At 48.4% G+C, this 22,873-nt stretch overlaps 1 protein-coding gene across 6 annotated transcripts in view; it reads right to left on the reverse strand.

Moving 5' to 3' along the window:
• The window catches only part of LOC142492573 (DNA (cytosine-5)-methyltransferase 3A-like), a 348,275-nt gene that overhangs the window by 291,878 nt on the left and 33,524 nt on the right, over positions 1 to 22,873 (reverse strand). The window lies entirely within an intron of this gene.

The following is a 22,873-nucleotide window of genomic DNA, read 5'->3' on the forward strand; positions in this document are numbered from 1 at the left end:
TGGGCAATCTAAGCTAGGGTGTGTTGCTTTAGCCTAGGTCAGGGGTCTCAAACTCTGTCCTCAAGGGCCATCAACAGGCCAGCGTTTATGGATATCCCTGCTTCAGCACAGGTGGCTCAATCAGTCAAAGACTGAGCCACATGTGCTGAAGCAGGGATATCCATCAAACCTGGCCTGTTGGTGGCCCTTGAGGACTGAGTTTGAAACCCCTGACCTAGGCTAGAAATAGCAGTTTGCGTTGGGTAATTAAGAACAACTAAGGCGGTGCTACTGTGAGAGCAAAGGTGCCCGAGTTCAAAGTCAGGAGGTAGCCAGGCCGTGACTCGCGGGCACTGCTAAAGTGGGAGGGTTCTAGTCCTACCGGGGAGATGATCCAGAACCCTGGGATCCTCAACACTCCAGCCCCTCGGACTATGCATCACTAAAGGACTAAAGGACTGGGGACCGTCCCCAGGCGGTAAGCAGGTAAAGCCCCACCTCGGGACGGCAGGTCTCAGAGGGCGGCAAGAGGGAGAGAGTAACAGCCCTGCTGCCTTTTCTTTCTTCTTAAAAATATATCTAAGGCCAGGTCCCCGCTGGCTACTGCAGCGCCCGCTGTGGCGGATGCTGCAGGGACAAGAGCCGCCCCACAATGGGGCCGCCCCGCTGCAAGGGGGGGGGGGGGGGGCCGCGCTGCGCCGACACAACCTCCTGCCATCAAGAAAATTGAGATCAGGGGTCACGACGGAGCGCTAGCCCACGCCCCCCGCCGCGGTTCAGCCAACGAGGGCGAGCGCCCCCGTCACGCCCCCCACTGTCTTTCCCCCTGCAGCTCACTGCAGACCGGGGGACTCGGCTGCAGGCGCGCGTGGAGGCAGGGGTTTCCGGAGCTCTGGGGGCACCATGCTTCCTGAGATACATACCTCCTTAGGGGGCACCGGTATCTCCTGCTCGGGTTTAGAGCTCCCGGTCACATGGGACAATAGGAAGCCACATATGACATCACAGCTTCCTATTGGCCCATGTGATGGGACATCTACACCTGAGCTGTCCACACTCGGGCTAAACTCATTTACATATTTACAGAAGTGCCACTTATATATGTGAAAATTCTGATTTTTTGTGTTTTTAGGATATCCCTGCTTCAGCACAGGTGGCTCAATCAGTCCTTGCTTCAGCACAGGTGGGTCAGCCAAAGACCGAGCTGTAGCAGGGATATCCTGAAAACGTGAGCTGTTGGTGGCCCTTGAACACCGGAGTTGGAACGCGCTGCAGTAAGGGAAGAAAAGGATTGTGGGAATAGACACAAGACTATTCTATATAGAAGAGGGTCTATTGGGGTCTGAGGATAGCAGAATAGGGCAGACTAGGTGGGCCAACTGGTTCTGACCTGGCATTAATTTGTATAACTCTTATTGATCCCAGAAACGTGCACAGTGATAGCAGACAGCAGCTCTACAGCCCACCTACAGTCTGCCCATTTCCCCTACAAACTCATTCATTATTTAATGTCTTTAGACATCTTCTGGGGTCTGGGGACATAGACTTACCTGCTCATTATTACTAAGCGGGACTTTTCCATAAGACAGCTGGTCCCGGAAGACACATTGACTTAAATGGACCACAAGGGGTCTTCCAGCAGGGGAAGGGGTATTGTACCGCTTGGTAAATTAATGTAAAATGTTCCCCAGTGAGAGGAAGACGGCTTCACAGCACACGTAATAGCAGATCTAATACTTTAAATCATTGTATCCCCCCCCCCCGCCGCCCCCCCGCGTGTCTAATCCTACATCTCTTCAAAGACTATTCTTCAGTCTTCGCTTTATTTTTCCACCGTCACTTTTCCTGGGATACTCGAATTTGTTACTACTCTTCAATACTTCCTTACTCAGTAATAGTAAATTAGTAATAATAACTATGCCTCACTTACAGAACACAGACAAATAAATAGATAGCAGCAGTCACCCCATAATGAGAGGCCGACACCAAGCACGGGCCAAACGAAACCAGCTTTACTTGAGCATCGTAGGCAAAACATTGAAACGTTCATACATCACAGAGGTAGGATAACACATTATCTAGTCCTTCAGGTGGCTCTATCCAGAATGCCGTTCACCGTCTTTGCTCTCAGTTACCGGTCTCAGAGCACAAAGCAGCCAGGTCTTTAGGCTTAGTACAGGTGAGCAGAGCCACACCTTTCCGCGGCTGCCTTCCTGCGCGCTGTCTGAGCCCTGATACAGCGCTCTTAGCCAACGGGAAACCCAGAACTTGATAAGACCGGCGGTCTGCATATTAGGAAGGGGCAGGGTGTTTTCTCCTGACACTTTGCTCACAGTTCTGCCACGAAAACCTGACAACCTGCTGGTCCTGATAGGCAGTTATAATCATTTTTAAGAAAATATAGCGATCCCCTCTAACATAACACAAAGTGCTGTCTCTAGAGGAGTTACTTGCCTTGTATTTCCTTTCCCCAAAAAAGATGTGCGATGCAAGAGGTAAATGTGTACGGGATAAGCAATAAAGGAAAAGAGAGGAACAATAAAGGCCCTCTATATAAAGGGATCCTCTCTATAAAGGGATCCACAAATCGATGTGCTGCTATGGGACTACCCTGTACAGCTCCAAAAGAAGTAACTGGAAGCAAGGAATTTCAGTCTTTCCAAAAATGAATTGTAATGGGTCAGAAGTACTGACGTTTTGGCGACATGACACGGCCCTCATCAATGTGGGGCCCTTACCTTGGTAATGTGGGCCCCTTACCTTGGTAATGTGGGGACCTTACCTTGGTAATGTGGGGACCTTACCTTGGTAATGTGGGGACCTTACCTTGGTAATGCGGGCCCATACCTTGGTAATGTGGGCCCTTACCTTGGTAATGTGGGCCCTTACCTTGGTAATGCGGGCCCATACCTTGGTAATGGCCCTTACCTTGGTAATGTGGGCCCTTACCTTGGTAATGTGGGCCCATACCTTGGTAATGTGGGCCCTTACCTTGGTAATGTGGGCCCTTACCTTGGTAATGTGGGCCCATACCTTGGTAATGTGGGCCCATACCTTGGTAATGTGGGCCCTTACCTTGGTAATGTGGGCCCATACCTTGGTAATGTGGGCCCATACCTTGGTAATGTGGGCCCTTACCTTGGTAATGTGGGCCCATACCTTGGTAATGTGGGCCCATACCTTGGTAATGTGGGCCCTTACCTTGGTAATGTGGGCCCTTACCTTGGTAATGTGGGCCCATACCTTGGTAATGTGGGCCCTTACCTTGGTAATGTGGGCCCTTACCTTGGTAATGTGGGCCCATACCTTGGTAATGTGGGCCCATACCTTGGTAATGTGGGCCCATACCTTGGTAATGCGGGCCCATACCTTGGTAATGTGGGCCCATACCTTGGTAATGTGGGCCCATACCTTGGTAATGTGGGCCCATACCTTGGTAATGTGGGCCCTTACCTTGGTAATGTGGGCCCATACCTTGGTAATGTGGGCCCATACCTTGGTAATGTGGGCCCTTACCTTGGTAATGTGGGCCCATACCTTGGTAATGTGGGCCCATACCTTGGTAATGTGGGCCCTTACCTTGGTAATGTGGGCCCTTACCTTGGTAATGTGGGCCCTTACCTTGGTAATGTGGGCCCTTACCTTGGTAATGTGGGCCCATACCTTGGTAATGTGGGGACCTTACCTTGGTAATGTGGGCCCATACCTTGGTAATGTGGGCCCATACCTTGGTAATGTGGGCCCATACCTTGGTAATGTGGGCCCATACCTTGGTAATGTGGGCCCTTACCTTGGTAATGTGGGCCCATACCTTGGTAATGTGGGCCCATACCTTGGTAATGTGGGCCCTTACCTTGGTAATGTGGGCCCATACCTTGGTAATGTGGGCCCATACCTTGGTAATGTGGGCCCTTACCTTGGTAATGTGGGCCCTTACCTTGGTAATGTGGGCCCTTACCTTGGTAATGTGGGCCCTTACCTTGGTAATGTGGGCCCATACCTTGGTAATGTGGGGACCTTACCTTGGTAATGGCCCTTACCTTGGTAATGTGGGCCCTTACCTTGGTAATGTGGGGACCTTACCTTGGTAATGTGGGGACCTTACCTTGGTAATGTGGGCCCTTACCTTGGTAATGTGGGCCCTTACCTTGGTAATGTGGGGACCTTACCTTGGTAATGTGGGGACCTTACCTTGGTAATGTGGGCCCTTACCTTGGTAATGTGGGCCCTTACCTTGGTAATGTGGGCCCATACCTTGGTAATGTGGGCCCTTACCTTGGTAATGTGGGCCCATACCTTGGTAATGTGGGCCCATACCTTGGTAATGTGGGCCCATACCTTGGTAATGTGGGCCCATACCTTGGTAATGTGGGCCCTTACCTTGGTAATGTGGGCCCTTACCTTGGTAATGTGGGCCCTTACCTTGGTAATGGCCCTTAACTTGGTAATGGCCCTGTGTGTTATGAAGCCGAGACGTCACTGCTTGTGACTCCTCTGCTTTGCTTCCTCCACTTGCAGCAGAAGCTAGAAAGGTCTCCGCTCCTAGTGCTCCTGCTCAGAATCTATTGCACGAAAGTCCGACCTGTTTTACACGGTGGGGCGCGTAGGAGGCAGGATAACGCGGTGCTCAACCACCTGCTCCAGAAACAGCAGCGGGATTCAATAATGGCTGGTTTTCTAGCCAATACATTGTACACAAACGCATGGCAAGAGGAGGCCAGCAGCATGTTCTGTACCAACAACACCTACACCATCTCATAATAACATACACAACTACACCATCTCATAATAACATACACAACTACACCATCTCATAATAACATACACAACTACACCATCTCATAACAACATACACAACTACACCATCTCATAACAACATACACAACTACACCATCTCATAACAACATACACAACTACACTATCTCATAACAACTACACCATCTCATAACAACATACACAACTACACTATCTCATAACAACATGTCGGAATATTTAAACAAATATGTCACCTGTGTAAACTGCAGATACCGACATGGCGGGAGATTGTAAGACAATAAAAACAGTATGATACCTAGAGGGCTAAGAATTGGTGTTACCCTGCATATCATAGCACATCAAAAACGGGAATCCATTTTATCGAATTGTTCACGTGACTTAATACAACGGCTAATTGACTTTAAAAAATAGTTTGGGAACTATTGACTAGGATTTCGACGGCGAACAAAAAAAATCTTCATCAATGTAAAACAGCGCCGGAATTTGTGGAATTTGAAATTAATTTACAACGTGATATTGAAAAATTCTAAAATGTAATTAAAGGAAACATTGCGAGTTCCTAAGAGACAGCAATGACTAGAAACAGGAGAGTCTAATCATTACAAAACACACGGAAAAACTAACTAAATATACCCCATCTAATGGACTTCAGCAAGGGACTAGCAGGGACAATCTTTTAGACGACACCCACAACCATGAAGGACAAGGAGACACAAAAAGAAAAATTGGGAGAAAGAGGAAAATTGGGGAACCGGCGAAAGTGAGCAAACATCACCATCATCACCCCCTCTGATAACGTACCAAGTCTTCAATCTGTCCCCTATGCAATCAGGTTCCAATCACATCTCCGTACTACTAAAGGGTCTCCCATTTTTACCCACCTCTGACCTCCTTGGGTGGGATAAAGACCTTAACCTTTTTGCCCGCAAGTTACTCTTGCATGAATTCCACGCCAGGAAATGAAGGCGAGGATTGGAAATCACAGGCCTCAGAGAACAAGACAAGAGCTACCTAAATTATCCTGTAGGATTATTCGAGTGAAATGAAGCAGCAATATGGTGCAAAGGGAGACCATTCACGCCTCTCAAACAAAAAAGTAGGTTCACTTCATTAATGGCAATATGTCCTCAAGTAGAAGTGTTTATACAACGGGTCGCACAGGAATTAGAGTGTCTCGGACCCAATGATCACCACAAACAAATATTACACACGGTGAAAAGATCGCATCGAAAGGACTTATGTCAAATTCAGACGTAACTATCAAACAAAAATAGAAAGTTGCAAGGCGGTCACTGCTGCCGCCGGGGTATGAATAGAGACACGCAATAAAAATAAAAAGTATTTATTGGTGCATATTACACAGCAAATCCGCCACAGAGCAAACTCTGACGCGTTTCGTTCCTAGCAGGAACTTTGTCAAAACTTAGCTTGTGGTTCCTCATAGGAGACACGGCGGTATCACTGCTATTCATTCCTCCCTACCACATCTAGCCCCTACCCGTGTTAGTCATTAACCATGAACTTCTAAGGGGTGTGATAACAGCATTCATTTTTACTAGAGGAATAGGGGACGGAAGATAAGATTATGGACATATGTTTGTGATTTATGGATCTGGTTCTTTTGTGGGACTTGCTAGCTTTCATTTAGTAGCATCACTTTTTTCTAAGGAGTGATTCTGGAAGTTGTTGTAACTATCAAACAGCCTGATACAGGCGGCTGCAGCAGCATTGTCATTCAGAATACAACCCATTCTATGAAGGAAAATAACGAGTCTTGAGTGATAAACACAGCTATGAAATCATTGACCGTGACTCTGCAGCCAAGTTGAAGAATGAACTAGGTACCATCCTACGAGATGCATGGACAGAAGGCTGATTGATAAAAAGGAGTTTGATTTAATATCAACGAAGCGGTGCGCAAACTGGGGGGGCGCACCACCAAGGGGGAGTGCGGCGGTTACGGAGGCCCTGCGCTATTCCCCAATGAATTTAAATGAAATGCCGGGGGAGGCGTGAGGCCTCTGTAACTTCCCTTACCTGCTCTCTAGCGACGCGTCGCCACAACAACGCGGCCACAAATTACGCAGTGGGGTCATGTGACGTGTCGCAATGGCAACGCGCGTCAAATGACGCTGCTGTGTCACGTGACGTCACGACCGACAGCGTCATTTGACGCCAGGTCCTGGGAGACGGGGCGGGGGGAGAGAGCTGGGACTGCCAGACAGGGGGGTGCAGGGCAGAAACTTTGCGCACCCCTGAACTAAGGCACCCACCGTAGCCACACTTTATAGCTTACACAAGATACACAAGAACCAACAAAAACCAACAAAAAGCACCTGCAGTGTCAGGTTAAAATAGCTTAACAGAAAATAGCACTGTCTATGTTGACAAAACATTACGACCATTTGTTACATTACTGCCGAGTTATGTCATAGACACCAAGGACACTGTGTTAAGTTACTGGCAACGTAACTAATGCAGACACACAACTAGCTACCCTGGTTGTTGAAGGTCTGTATTCCAGTATTATTCACACCAACGATCTGACGGCCTGTGATTATTATCTTCTTACGCACAGCTGGGGTTACTCTGCCCATCATACATTTACGTTGGATTACTTTACAAATTGCAGAACTAGTAATGTTATTTACCTGCAATTGTGGTATCAGATATGTAGGGAAGATCATCAGAGAACTCCTTGGAGGTGTCTTAGAACACATTCACGCCATTCTTAATGAGTAAGACACTCCAGTAGCTCATCACGTGAACTTACAACACGGAGGAGATATTAGCTACCTGACCTTCTCTGGTATTGATCATCTCTTCAGTACAATAAAAAGAGGCGATATGGCCAATCGCTTGCTATGAAAGAGTACGAATGGATCTATCGCCTTAAAACATTAAGCCCCTACGGACTCAATGGGGGATTCACCTATACACCTATCATCTATCAGGATTACAATTTGCACCATACTGACAATGAGCCATATCCGTTACCAACCTATGCGCTCTGTCCCATCCTTAATGATACATCAGCACTGTGGTCCTGAATAAGCTGGTTATATAAAGGATGGAATACAGGTCCTCATCCAAGCTATCCTACGGTGAGCCACCACAATAACAGCTCTTCAGGGCAGGGATTTCCTTTCCTACTGTCTGATTTTGCTGCGCTTAATGTATTGTTTTAATTCCCCATACTGTGTTCTTTGTGAAGCGCTGAGTATACTTTGCCGCTATATAAATAAAGACATACAATACAATAAACTGGAGTAAGTCAAATGACTGCTTGTCCCTGCAATATATCTGCAGTGGGCAACTAGTATTACTATAAAATATGAAACATAATGCAATTTAATATAAATTGAGATACTGATATTTGTGTAAATAAAAGGGGCACAAAGCCCACAATATTGTTAAAATCAACTGTTACTAAGTTTCACACCCAGAGGACTCTGGGGCTAATGCTGCACAATGAATACAAGAGATCAGACATTTGATTGGCTACAAGCGTCCCCATGGTAAGTAGCATGTCAATGAGACGCTCTTTAAGGCAGAGCTCACCCCCCCTCCCCCTCCCTGTGTGGGACATCATACTAAGAAGTGAATGTTACTCTAGGACTGTACTGCTGAGGGCTAGTTTAGCCGATTTGGCAGGGGGGAGTTAGGAATGTTCTCCTCTACAAGATAGTGCTCTGGTCCTTAGCACAAGCTGAGATCTAGTTTCACCGATTTGGCACGGGCAAGCTCAGTATTGACATTATCCATCAGGTGCCTATCCCTGTCTGCATGGCAGGCATCCCGCTATCTTCCTACAGTCCAACTGTGTCCTTTCCTCAACAGGATCACTCGCACCGTCACAGGAATCAATGCATTAGGACGTGAGCAAGTCTAAGGGACTCCGTAATGACCACAGTATTATTTATACACATTGTGTTAGTAATACCAGCTCTATGTGTAGTTGTTCTACCTAACAGTGTGCTGCCCTTATATGTTCTTCAGCTCAATGAGTCATTTGACTCATAAGTATCTCTGCACATGTCAACCAATATTACTGATATAAGGTATACTTAATATTTTTGCTTTCATGTATACTTAATACTGCTATAGCTCTGGCTAATTTACCTCAATATTGCCCAGCAACAAAACATCATTAGCAATACTGGTCCTATTTCTTGGGTATGACATTCCCTCCTTGGTCCCATTCCTTGGGTATTACATTCCCTCCTTGGTCCCATTCCTTGGGTATGCCATTCCCTCCTTGGTCCCATTCCTTGGGTATGCCATTCCCTCCTTGGTCCCATTCCTTGGGTATGCCATTCCCTCCTTGGTCCCATTCCTTGGGTATGCCATTCCCTCCTTGGTCCCATTCATTGGGTATGCCATTCCCTCCATGGTTCCATTCCTTGGGTATGACATTCCCTTCTTGGTCCCATTCCTTGGGTATGACATTCCCTCCTTGGTCCCATTCCTTGGGTATGACATTCCCTCCTTGGTCCCATTCCTTGGGTATGCCATTCCCTCCTTGGTCCCATTCCTTGGGTATGCCATTCCCTCCTTGGTCCCATTCCTTGGGGGTGACATTCCCTCCTTGGTCCCATTCCTTGGGTATGTCATTCCCTCCTTGGTCCCATTCCTTGGGTATGACATTCCCTCCTTGGTCCCATTCCTTGGGTATGACATTCCCTCCTTGGTCCCATTCCTTGGGTATGACATTCCCTCCTTGGTCCCATTCCTTGGGTATGACATTCCCTCCTTGGTCCCATTCCTTGGGTATGACATTCCCTCCTTGGTCCCATTCCTTGGGGATGCCATTCCCTCCTTGGTCCCATTCCTTGGGCATGCCATTCCCTCCTTGGTCCCATTCCTTGGGTATGCCATTCCCTCCTTGGTCCAATTCCTTGGGGGTGACATTCCCTCCTTGGTCCCATTCCTTGGGTATGCCATTCCCTCCTTGGTCCCATTCCTTGGGTATGACATTCCCTCCTTGGTCCCATTCCTTGGGGATGCCATTCCCTCCTTGGTCCCATTCCTTGGGTATGCCATTCCCTCCTTGGTCCCATTCCTTGGGTATAACATTCCCTCCTTGGTCCCATTCCTTGGGTATGACATTCCCTCCTTGGTCCCATTCCTTGGGGATGCCATTCCCTCCTTGGTCCCATTCCTTGGGGATGCCATTCCCTCCTTGGTCCCATTCCTTGGGTATGCCATTCCCTCCTTGGTTCCATTCCTTAGGGGTGACATTCCCTCCTTGGTCCCATTCCTTGGGTATGCCATTCCCTCCTTGGTCCCATTCCTTGGGTATGACATTCTCTCCTTGGTCCCATTCCTTGGGTATGCCATTCCCTCCTTGGTCCCATTCCTTGGGTATGACATTCTCTCCTTGGTCCCATTCCTTGGGCATGCCATTCCCTCATTGGTCCCATTCCTTGGGGATGCCATTCCCTCCTTGGTCCCATTCCTTGGGTATGACATTCTCTCCTTGGTCCCATTCCTTGGGCATGCCATTCCCTCATTGGTCCCATTCCTTGGGGATGCCATTCCCTCCTCTGTTCTACACTTTTTGATTCACTTTTTTCACTTTGCACCATTTGTTTTATATCACTGAATAAGTGTACTAGTGCGTTTCTTTCTAGGTAATCTGTGATACTGTTTACTGTTGACCTATTGTTACATTGTTTTAACCCATTCACTGTCAGAGGAGAGCAGCATGTTGCGCAGGGAAGGGGTTACATTACAATCCTCATATCCATCACCTGGGCATTCTGGGAGCAGCAGCTATAAATCAGCACAAATACACCACTTACAGCTGATAAGCAGCAAATTAATGTCACTCAATCCAACACTTTAAAACAACAAAACCACTAAATCCATACAAGTGATTTATGGGGCTTGTCCGAGCTCTAAGGAACTCCTGCTTCTTAGTGATGGATGGGATGCCTCCTCCTGCTGCTCCTCTCCCGTGTGGGATACAGAACTTGCCTCAGCCAAGGAGACACCACACACACAATACGTCACACTAAAGGGGTCTCGCTCTACCCAGGACACTGTATATCAGCCTGTTTCCACAGCACAGGAGGGAGAAACTTATTCATTTACTGAGTGCCAACAGGTAATCAACAACAACAGCTGAAAAATCGCTTCAGTTTTCTCGAAAGGCACGGGGGGTACCTCTTTAACAAACGATTATGAAGAACTCCTGAAGTTGTAGTTGTGAGTGCAGAAGAAACGCTAACAAAAAACAAGGTAAGTATAGATCAGATGAGCCGACTAGACATGACGCAAGAACAAGAATTCAATAGGCGGAGATGTGCAACATGATCCGCAACGTGTAGATCCGCACGATCCGCAACGTGTAGATCCGCACGACCCGCAACGTGTAGATCCGCACGATCCACAACGTGAAGATCTGCAACGTGTAGATCCACACGATCCGCAACGTGTAGATCCGCACGATCCGCAACGTGTAGATCCGCACGATCCGCAACGTGTAGATCCTCACGATCCGCAACGTGTAGATCCTCACGATCCGCAACGTGTAGATCCGCACGATCTGCAACGTATAGATCCGCACGATCCGCAACGTGTAGATCCGCACGACCCGCAACGTGTAGATCCGCACGATCCACAACGTGAAGATCTGCAACGTGTAGATCCACACGATCCGCAACGTGTAGATCCGCACGATCCGCAACGTGTAGATCCGCACGATCCGCAACGTGTAGATCCTCACGATCCGCAACGTGTAGATCCGCACGATCTGCAACGTATAGATCCGCACGATCCGCAACGTGTAGATCCGCACGACCCGCAACGTGTAGATCCGCAACGTGTAGATCCGCACGATCCGCAACGTGTAGATCCGCACGATCCGCAACGTGTAGATCCTCACGATCCGCAACGTGTAGATCCGCACGATCTGCAACGTATAGATCCGCACGATCCGCAACGTGTAGATCCGCAACGTGTAGATCCACACGATCCGCAACGTGTAGATCCGCAACGTGTAGATCCACACGATCCGCAACGTGTAGATCCGCACGATCCGCAACGTGTAGATCCGCAACGTGTAGATCCGCAACGTGTAGATCCGCACGATCCGCAACGTGTAGATCCGCACGATCCACAACGTGAAGATCTGCAACGTGTAGATCCACACGATCCGCAACGTGTAGATCCTCACGATCCGCAACGTGTAGATCCGCACGATCTGCAACGTATAGATCCGCACGATCCGCAACGTGTAGATCCGCACGACCCGCAACGTGTAGATCCGCAACGTGTAGATCCACACGATCCGCAACGTGTAGATCCGCACGACCCGCAACGTGTAGATCCGCAACGTGTAGATCCGCACGATCCGCAACATGTAGATCCGCACGATCCGCAACGTGTAGATCCGCACGATCCGCAACGTGTAGATCTGCAACGTGTAGATCCGCACGATCCGCAACGTGTAGATCTGCAACATGTAGATCCGCACGATCCGCAACGTGTAGAGCCGCATGATCCGCAACGTGTAGATCTGCAACGTGTAGATCCGCACCATATAGATCCGCACGATCCGCAACATGTAGATCCGCACGATCCGCAACGTGTAGATCCACACGATCCGCAACGTGTAGATCCGCAACGTGTAGATCCGCACGATCCGCAACGTGTAGATCCGCACGATCCGCAACGTGTAGATCCTCACGACCGGCAACGTATAGATCCGCACGATCCGCAACGTGTAGATCCGCACGATCCGCAACGTGTAGATCCGCACGATCCGCAACGTGTAGATCCGCACGATCCGCAACGTGTAGATCCGCAACGTGTAGATCCGCACGATCCGCAACGTATAGATCCGCACGATCCGCAACGTGTAGATCTGCAACGTGTAGATCCGCACGATCCGCAACGTGTAGATCCGCACGATCCGCAACGTGTAGATCCGCAACGTGTAGATCCGCACGATCCGCAACGTGTAGATCCGCACGATGCGCAACGTGTAGATCCGCACGATGTAAGAAAATGTACCTGTGATTATGGTGAAGAAGAGGACTATCAAAGATAAGAAAAGCTTAAAGAAGACAAAACAGTGGCTTATAATTGGGAAGAAGCACGTAAATTGAATTACAACAATAGATGCGCAATAAAAGACTGTGCACTTATCATAGAGTTGAGGAATTCTACGTGAAATTGGGCAAGAACACAGGACATAATCCAGCAGAGGAAGAGCGAGAAGAAACCACCAAAGAAAGAAGCACCATGCTTCCTTCCAGAAAAATTGGCAAAGGCAATAAAATCCGTGAAGAATGGGAAGGTTCCCAGGGAAGGAAGAATCACCACTGAGATCTTGAAAGAAGCTGGGGAAGAAGTAGAGAACATCCTTGCAAAACGATTTACATGCTGCTTGAAGAACTGGGAAATGTCAGAACAATGGAGTAATGCCATAGTTCTCCTCATCCACAAGAAAATAGACAAAGAAGACCCCTACAGAACAATCAGTCTACTTCTAATCACAATATTTGTACGACGATACTCACAAATCAGCTGCAACAGAGCCTGGACTTTGCCCAGCTTAGAGAACAAGATCTCACAGTGGATACAACACAATGGACCCTATCCAAGTCATACAAAAAGTAATGTATTTGGGATGTGTTGGGTTACAGGTAAAATCCTGTTAGTTACTGACTTGGTTGGGTAACCCAGTGAAGATTGGACCTTACAAAGCCTAGGACCCAAGGCACAAGTGGAATCCCTTATTTTCCTCTGGACTGTGTAACTGCAACATGAGGAGTTGCACTTTGTGGCGACTTTAACAACTGGCCATAAATACCTTAAGTTTTCAAAGCCTTTATTTTTGCAGCCAAAAGGTTTATTTTTAATGCTAAATTCAGTGCAAGGTATTAGCGGACACCACTTACCAATGTGACATTAACAGCTACTGTATATTCCATTTGGTTAAATCTGATATTCATAGCCTTGAATTCTGTAAAAAGCAGATGTTTGTGTTTTACTAATTGTTAGTTAACAAGAGATTTCTGTTTGGCTAGCTATAAAGTCCACATAGTTTACAGTTATATTAGTTACTGTTTTGTTCAGACGGATGTGGGTTAAAGTGAATCCGTATGTGACATTTAAATGTGTGAAACTGTTTAAATTAATTAATTTGAAACCGACGCACAGTGATTGAAAATGTACAAATGTCCATCGAGTTGAACACTCAGCGGGTGAGAAAAAAAACGTAGATCTATATTGATCCGAAATTATACAAAAAAAACACACACTAACATATCCACGTTACCTTACGCGCTGCATATCCACGTATTCCTTACGCGCTGCATATCCACGTATTCCTTACGCTCTGCATATCCACTTATACCTCACACGCTGCATATCCACGTATACCTTACGCGCTGCATATCCACGTATTCCTTACGTGCTGCATATCCACGTATTCCTTACGCGCTGCATATCCACTTATAACTCACGCTCTGCATATCCACGTATACCTCACGCGCTGCATATCCACTTATACCTCACGCGCTGCATATCCACGTATACCTTACGTGCTGCATATCCACGTATTCCTTACGTGCTGCATATCCACGTATTCCTTACGTGCTGCATATCCACGTATTCCTTACGCGCTGCATATCCACTTATACCTCACGCGCTGCATATCCACGTATTCCTTACGTACTGCATATCCACTTATACTTCACGCGCTGCATATCCACGCTTACCTTACGCTCTGCATATCCACGTATTCCTTACGTACTGCATATCCACTTATACTTCACGCGCTGCATATCCACGCTTACCTTACGCTCTGCATATCCACGTATTCCTTACGCGCTGCATATCCACTTATACCTCACGCGCTGCATATCCACGTATACCTCACGCGCTGCATATCCACGTATTCCTTACGTGCTGCATATCCACGTATTCCTTACGTGCTGCATATCCACGTATTCCTTAAGCGCTGCATATCCACGTATTCCTTACGTACTGCATATCCACGTATACCTCACGCGCTGCATATCCACGTATACCTTACGCTCTGCATATCCACGTATACCTTACGCACTGCATATCCACATATAGCTTACGCGTTGCACATCCACGTTTTCCTTACGCTCTGCATATCCACGTATTCCTTACGCGCTGCATATCCACGTATTCCTTACGCGCTGCATATCCACGTATTCCTTACGCGCTGCATATCCACTTATACCTCACGCGCTGCATATCCACGTATACCTTACGCTCTGCATATCCACGTATACCTTACGCTCTGCATATCCACGTATACCTCACGCGCTGCATATCCACATATACCTTACGCGCTGCATATCCACGTATTCCTTACGCTCTGCATATCCACTTATACCTTACGCTCTGCATATCCACGTATACCTTACGCGCTGCATATCCACATATACCTTACGCGTTGCACATCCACGTTTTCCTTACGCTCTGCATATCCACGTATACCTTACGCGCTGCATATCCACGTATTCCTTACGCGCTGCATATCCACGTATTCCTTACGTGCTGCATATCCACATATACCTTACGCGTTGCACATACACGTTTTCCTTACGCTCTGCATATCCACGTATACCTTACGCTCTGCATATCCACGTATTCCTTACGCGCTGCATATCCACGTATACCTTACGCGCTGCATATCCACGTATTCCTTACGCTCCGCATATCCACGTATACCTTCCGCTCTGCATATCCACGTATTCCTTACGCGCTGCATATCCACGTATTCCTTACGAGCTGCATATCCACGTATTCCTTACGCTCTGCCTATCCACGTATACCTTACGCGCTGTATATCCACGTATACCTTACGCGCTGCATATCCACGTATTCCTTACGCGCTGCATATCCACGTATTCCTTACGCTCTGCCTATCCACGTATACCTTATGCGCTGCATATCCACGTATACCTTACGCGCTGCATATCCACGTATTCCTTACGCGCTGCATATCCACGTATTCCTTACGCTCTGCATATCCACGTATACCTTCCGCTCTGCCTATCCACGTATACCTCACGCGCTGCATATCCACGTATACCTTACGCTCTGCATATCCACGTATACCTTACGCGCTGCATATCCACGTATTCCTTACGCTCTGCATATCCACGTGCTGCATATCCACGTATACCTTACGCTCTGCATATCCACGTATACCTTACGCGCTGCATATCCACGTATTCCTTACGCTCTGCCTATCCACATACACCTTACGCGCTGCATATCCACGTATACCTTACGCGCTGTATATCCACGTATACCTCACGCGCTGCATATCCACGTATACCTTACGCGCTGCATATCCACGTATTCCTTACGCTCCGCATATCCACGTATACCTTCCGCTCTGCATATCCACGTATACCTTCCGTTTTGCGTATCCACGTATACCTTCCGCTCTGCATATCCACATTTACCTTCCACTTTGCGTATCCACGTATACCTTCCGCGCTGCATATCCACATATACCTTAGGCTCTGCATATCCACGTATACCTTCCGCTTTGCGTATCCACGTTTACCTTCCGCGCTGCATATCCACGTATTCCTTACGCTTTGCATATCCACGTATTCCTTACGTGCTGCATATCCACGTATACCTTACGCGCTGCATATCCACGTATTCCTTACGCTCCGCATATCCACGTATACCTTCCGCTCTGCATATCCACGTATACCTTCCGCTCTGCATATCCACGTATACCTTCCGTTCTGCGTATCCACGTATACCTTCCACTTTGCGTATCCACGTATACCTTCCGCGCTGCATATCCACATATACCTTCCGCTTTGCGTATCCACGTTTACCTTCCGCGCTGCATATCCACGTATTCCTTATGCTCTGCATATCCACGTATACCTTACGGTCTGCATATCCACATATACCTTCCACTCTGCGTATCCACGTATACCTTCCGCGCTGCGTATCCACGTATTCCTTACGCTCTGCGTATCCACGTATACCTTACGCTCTGCGTATCCACGTATTCCTTACGCTCTGCATATCCACGTATTCCTTACGCTCTGCATATCCACATATACCTTACGCGCTGCATATCCACGTATTCCTTACGCTCTGCATATCCACGTATTCCTTACGCTCTGCATATCCACGTATACCTTACGCTCTGCATATCCACGTATACCTTACGCTCTGCATATCCACGTATACCTCACGCGCTGCATATCCACGTATACCTCACGCTCTGTATATCCACGTATACCTCACGCTCTGTATATCCACGTATACCTCACGCTCTGCATATCCACGTATTCCTTACGCTCTGCATATCCACGTATTCCTTACGTGCTGCATATCCACGTATACCTTATGCTCTGCATATCCACGTATACCTTACGCTCTGCATATCCACGTATTCCTTACGCTCTGCATATCCACGTATTCCTTACACTCCGCATATCCCCTATACCTTCCGCTCTGCATATCCACATATACCTTACGCGCTGCATATCCACGTATACCTTACGCGCTGCATATCCACGTATACCTTACGCGCTGCATATCCACGTATACCTTACGCGCTGCATATCCACGTATACCTTACGCTCTGCATATCCACGTATTCCTTACGCGCTGCATATCCACGTATACCTTGCGCTCTGCATATCCACGTATTCCTTACGCTCTGCATATCCACGTATACCTTACGCTCTGCATATCCACGTATACCTTATGCTCTGCATATCCACGTATACCTTACTCTCTGCATATCCACGTATACCTTACACTCTGCATATCCACGTATTCCTTACGCTCTGCATATCCACGTATACCTTACGCTCTGCATATCCACGTATTCCTTCCGCTCTGCATATCCACGTATACCTTACGCTCTGCATATCCACGTATACCTTACGCTCTGCATATCCACGTATTCCCTACGCTCTGCATATCTACGTATACCTTCAGCTCTGCATGTCCACGTATTCCTTCCGCTCTGCATATCCACGTATACCTTCCGCTCTGCATATCCACGTATACCTTCCGCTCTGCATATCCACGTATACCTTACGCTCTGCATATCCACGTATACCTTACGCTCTGCATATCCACGTATTCCTTACGCTTTGCATATCCACGTATACCTTCCGCTCTGCATATCCACGTATTCCTTCCGCTCTGTATATCCACGTATACCTTCCGCTCTGCATATCCACGTATACCTTCCGCTCTGCATATCCACGTATACCTTACGCTCTGCATATCCACGTATACCTTACGCTCTGCATATCCACGTATTCCTTACGCTCTGCATATCCACGTATACCTTACGCGCTGCATATCCACGTATTCCTTACGCGCTGCATATCCACGTATACCTTATGCTCTGCATATCCACGTATTCCTTACGCTCTGCATATCCACGTATTCCTTACGCGCTGCATATCCACGTATACCTTACGCTCTGCATATCCACGTATACCTTACGCTCTGCATATCCACGTATTCCTTACGCTCTGCATATCCACGTATTCCTTACGCTCTGCATATCCACGTATTCCTTACGCTCTGCATATCCACGTATACCTTACGCTCTGCATATCCACGTATACCTTACGCGCTGCATATCCACGTATTCCTTACGCTCTGCATATCCACGTATACCTTACACTCTGCATATCCACGTATACCTTACACTCTGCATATCCACGTATTCCTTACGCTCTGCATATCCACGTATACCTTACGCTCTGCATATCCACGTATACCTTACGCTCTGCATATCCACGTATACCTTCCACTCTGCATATCCACGTATTCCTTACGCTCTGCATATCCACGTATTCCTTACGCTCTGCATATCCACGTATTCCTTACGCTCTGCATATCCACGTATTCCTTACGCTCTGCATATCCACGTATTCCTTACGCTCTGCATATCCACGTATTCCTTACGCTCTGCATATCCACGTATTCCTTACACGCTGCATATTCAATGAGGTTTCCAACTTTTTCTCAGTCTTTTCAATGCCAAATGGGGCAGAAAAGCAGATAATTTGCAGTGTGAAGGGGGTAACATACGCAGGGGGTAACATACGCAGGGGGTAACACACGCAGGGGGTAACACACGCAGGGGGTAACACACGCAGGGGGTAACATACGCAGGGGGTAACATACGCAGGGGGTAACACACGCAGGGGGTAACACACGCAGGGGGTAACATACGCAGGGGGTAACATACGCAGGGGGTAACATACGCAGGGGGTAACACATACGCAGGGGGTAACATACGCAGGGGGTAACACACGCAGGGGGTAACACACGCAGGGGGTAACATACGCAGGGGGTAACACACGCAGGGGGTAACACACGCAGGGGGTAACATACGCAGGGGGTAACACACGCAGGGGGTAACACACGCAGGGGGTAACACACGCAGGGGGTAACACACGCAGGGGGTAACACACGCAGGGGGTAACACACGCAGGGGGTAACACACGCAGGGGGTAACACACGCCGGGGGTAACACACGCCGGGGGTAACACACGCCGGGGGTAACACACGCAGGGGGTAACACACGCAGGGGGTAACACACGCAGGGGGTAACACACGCAGGGGGTAACATACGCAGGGGGTAACACACGCAGGGGGTAACATACGCAGGGGGTAACATACGCAGGGGGTAACACACGCAGGGGGTAACACACGCAGGGGGTAACACACGCAGGGGGTAACACACGCAGGGGGTAACACACGCAGGGGGTAACACACGCCGGGGGTAACACACGCCGGGGGTAACACACGCCGGGGGTAACACACGCCGGGGGTAACACACGCCGGGGGTAACACACGCCGGGGGTAACACACGCCGGGGGTAACACACGCCGGGGGTAACACACGCAGGGGGTAACACACGCAGGGGGTAACACACGCAGGGGGTAACACACGCAGGGGGTAACACACGCAGGGGGTAACACACGCAGGGGGTAACACACGCAGGGGGTAACACACGCATGGGGTAACACACGCCGGGGGTAACACACGCCGGGGGTAACACACGCCGGGGGTAACACACGCAGGGGGTAACACACGCAGGGGGTAACACACGCATGGGGTAACACACGCAGGGGATAACACACGCAGGGGGTAACACACGCAGGTGGTAACACACGCAGGGGGTAACATACGCAGGGTTTCACTGCTCTTACTATAAAGAAGGTTTTGCTGCTGGTGAAGTCTCCCTTCCCCTAATCACATGGCTCTGTGTATTGCACATTCACTACTGACCACTTCCCAGGAGGGGTTCCTATCTAATGTGCAGGTCACACACAGCTTCGCTTTCAGTCTCACATCAGGGGCAACCACTTCAGAGACCAGTGCCTTACACACACACACAGCGCCTCCTTTGATACTGTCCTTGTGTAATCTGAAAGCGCAGCGATATCTCTTGTGTTGGTAAATGTGAGGCTTGGACTCATTCTACCCAAATGTCCAAAAATAGCAGAGACCCGTGTGTAACGGATTAGGGAAAGCTGCACTAATTCCCTCTCCTGCCGGCCGGCCTGCCTGGAATTCCCTTGGAAGCACACGTGTGTGCGCGTGTGAGCAGGCGTGTGTGCGTGTGTAGCTGCAGATTCATTTAAACCCAGTTGTATGCATTTGTTTAGTTATATAGAACACACAGCGTACTCAGCGCTTTACAAAAGAGACAAACCAGGACATTAAAATACAATAAAGGCAGCAAGCAAAGTCAGACAGTATGAAAGGAAACCCCTGCCCCGGAGAGCTTGCAATCTAAGTGGCATGTTGGGAGAGTTACAGAACCAGCAGGTGAGGGAGTAAGGGCTGTCGCTGGCAGTGCTTTGCCACCATGGTAGGTAGGAGAGAGTGTGGGACGGTACCCAGGAGTCCTGGTTATTGAAATGCTTCATTTAAGAGGCAAGTTGTAAGGTTTGTCGTGAAGGTGGGGAGGGAAGGTAAGGAGGGAAGGTGGGGAGGGAAGGTGCTCGGTGTACAGGTAACGGGGCAGTGGTGGGAAAGGTTTAAAGGAGAGAGAGAGAGAGAGAGAGAGAGCAGTTGAAGTAAAAGGAGACCGTTATGAGCAGAGCGCAGGAGACAAACAGGGGTATGACGAGAGATCAAAGCTGATATGTAGGGAGGAGCAGATGAGGGGAGAGCCGTGAAGGTAAGGAGGAGAACTTTGTGGGCGATATAAAAAACGTGATGGGAAGCCAGGAGAAGGATTTAAGGAGGGGATGAACGGGACTGTTCTGGGAGAACAGGATCACCATCCAGCAATAAAAATAGATGCAACAGAAATCCTAAAAACCCACAGCACTCGCTGGTTAGTATGAAAAGTAAAAAAGGGTCATTTATAAAAGTGTATTTATTTAGGAGCTTGATAAAGGCGCGGGAGGTCCGTAACGTCGCTCCGTCCTGTATGTACCCCTGATGCTTGTGATATAAATGACACTTTTTAACTTTTTTACTTTTGATACTAACCAGAGAGTGCTGCGGATTTTGGGGATTTCTGTTCAACCTATGCTAAATTTAGACACCAGATACTTTATCCTATATCTATACTTCCTTATTGATCCAGAGGAAGGCAAACAAAAACCCCCAGTGTTATATCATCCAATGTTATCTCATAAGGGGAAAATAAATTCCTTCCTGGCTCCAAGAATTGGCAATCGGATTACTCCCTGGATCAGCGTCCTTCCCATGTTTACTTATTTGGTATATCCCTGTATACCTTTCCTATCTAAAAGGATGTTCAACCTATTTTTGAACAAATCTATTGTATCTGCCATCACAGTCTCAGTGGGTAATGAATCCCACATTGTAACTGCCCTTACTGTAAAGAACCCTTTCCTTTGTTGCTGTATAATGATATATATTCTGCATAGAGAGGATACCCAAAGTCAAAAGAGTTGACGAGGTCACCAAGTGATAGTGTGTAGAGAGAGGAGGAGAGGTCCCAGAACAGAGCCCCGAGGTACACCAACAGAGGGGAGACAAAGACCAAGTGAGCAACAGAGACAGGAAATGAGAACCAGGATAGAGCTTGGTTGCGGATACCAAGAGAGTGTAGAACAGCGGTGCGCAAACTGGGGGCGCGGAGGCGCCCCCCCCCCCCCCCCACTGCGCAGGGTTTACAGAGGCCCCGCACGCTTCCCAAAGGCACATAAATGAAGTGCTGGGGAAGTGGCGAAGGCCCCTGCAAACTGCACTTAAGGCTGTGCCCTTGGAGGGATGTGCAGGCCGTGCACAGCATGTGGAATATGAAGCAAAGGAACATGACGGTGGCTGGATCACCATGTGAATAACAAAGATTTCTTTACTTTGGATCTTGCAAACCATAGCGCTGAAAGAGGTGGTCCGACGCGTTTCGGGCTCCATGCCCTTTGTCAACGAGTATTACACTTCTCAATAAGTGCCAGTATATGTCGGCAGTCCCCCCGCCACAAGCCCCACCCACACACACCATGACATCACGGATACTCCCTCCAATGGGAGCCATGCAAGGCAGAATGCAAGAACCTCTGAGCAGCCCCGCGGCGGCGAGGGCGTCTCTACAGATCAACGGCACCACAAAGATTGTAAAAAACAAGTGAACATTTTTTTAATCTTATACACTTATGAGAATCACCGACGTATTTTACTGTATATTTTCTGTCACACTGGACGTAGCATTGGGTATTTCTAACTAAGACAGCAGTAAGAGATCTGAAGGTGTAAGGGACCGGGGTCGAGGGGGAATGTGGTAGAAGGAGAAGATTGGTTAACACCTTTGGTAGAGATGGGGGAGGAGGTAGCGAGACATGGGCGAGAGCAGGTGTGTATATGGCCAGAACTAGGAAAGATATCCCTAGCAGGAAGGAGTAGGAGGAGAAAGAGGAGGCGAGTAGAGGGTTTGTGGGTGTGCGTTTTACTGAGCAGTGCAGAAGTAGCTAAGATAGAGGTATGTAAATAGTGATGCAGTCAACCGGCACAGGCAAAAGTGGATGGAGTGAAGAAGAAATGTGGCTAGGAGGAGGAGGAGGGTGGGACACGTGGGGCGACTAGAAATATTTACAAAAGAGTAATGAAATATTGGGATCCAGGTTGTGTG

This window comes from Ascaphus truei, chromosome 4 (assembly GCF_040206685.1).
Source record: "Ascaphus truei isolate aAscTru1 chromosome 4, aAscTru1.hap1, whole genome shotgun sequence".
Classification (NCBI taxonomy): domain Eukaryota; kingdom Metazoa; phylum Chordata; class Amphibia; order Anura; family Ascaphidae; genus Ascaphus; species Ascaphus truei.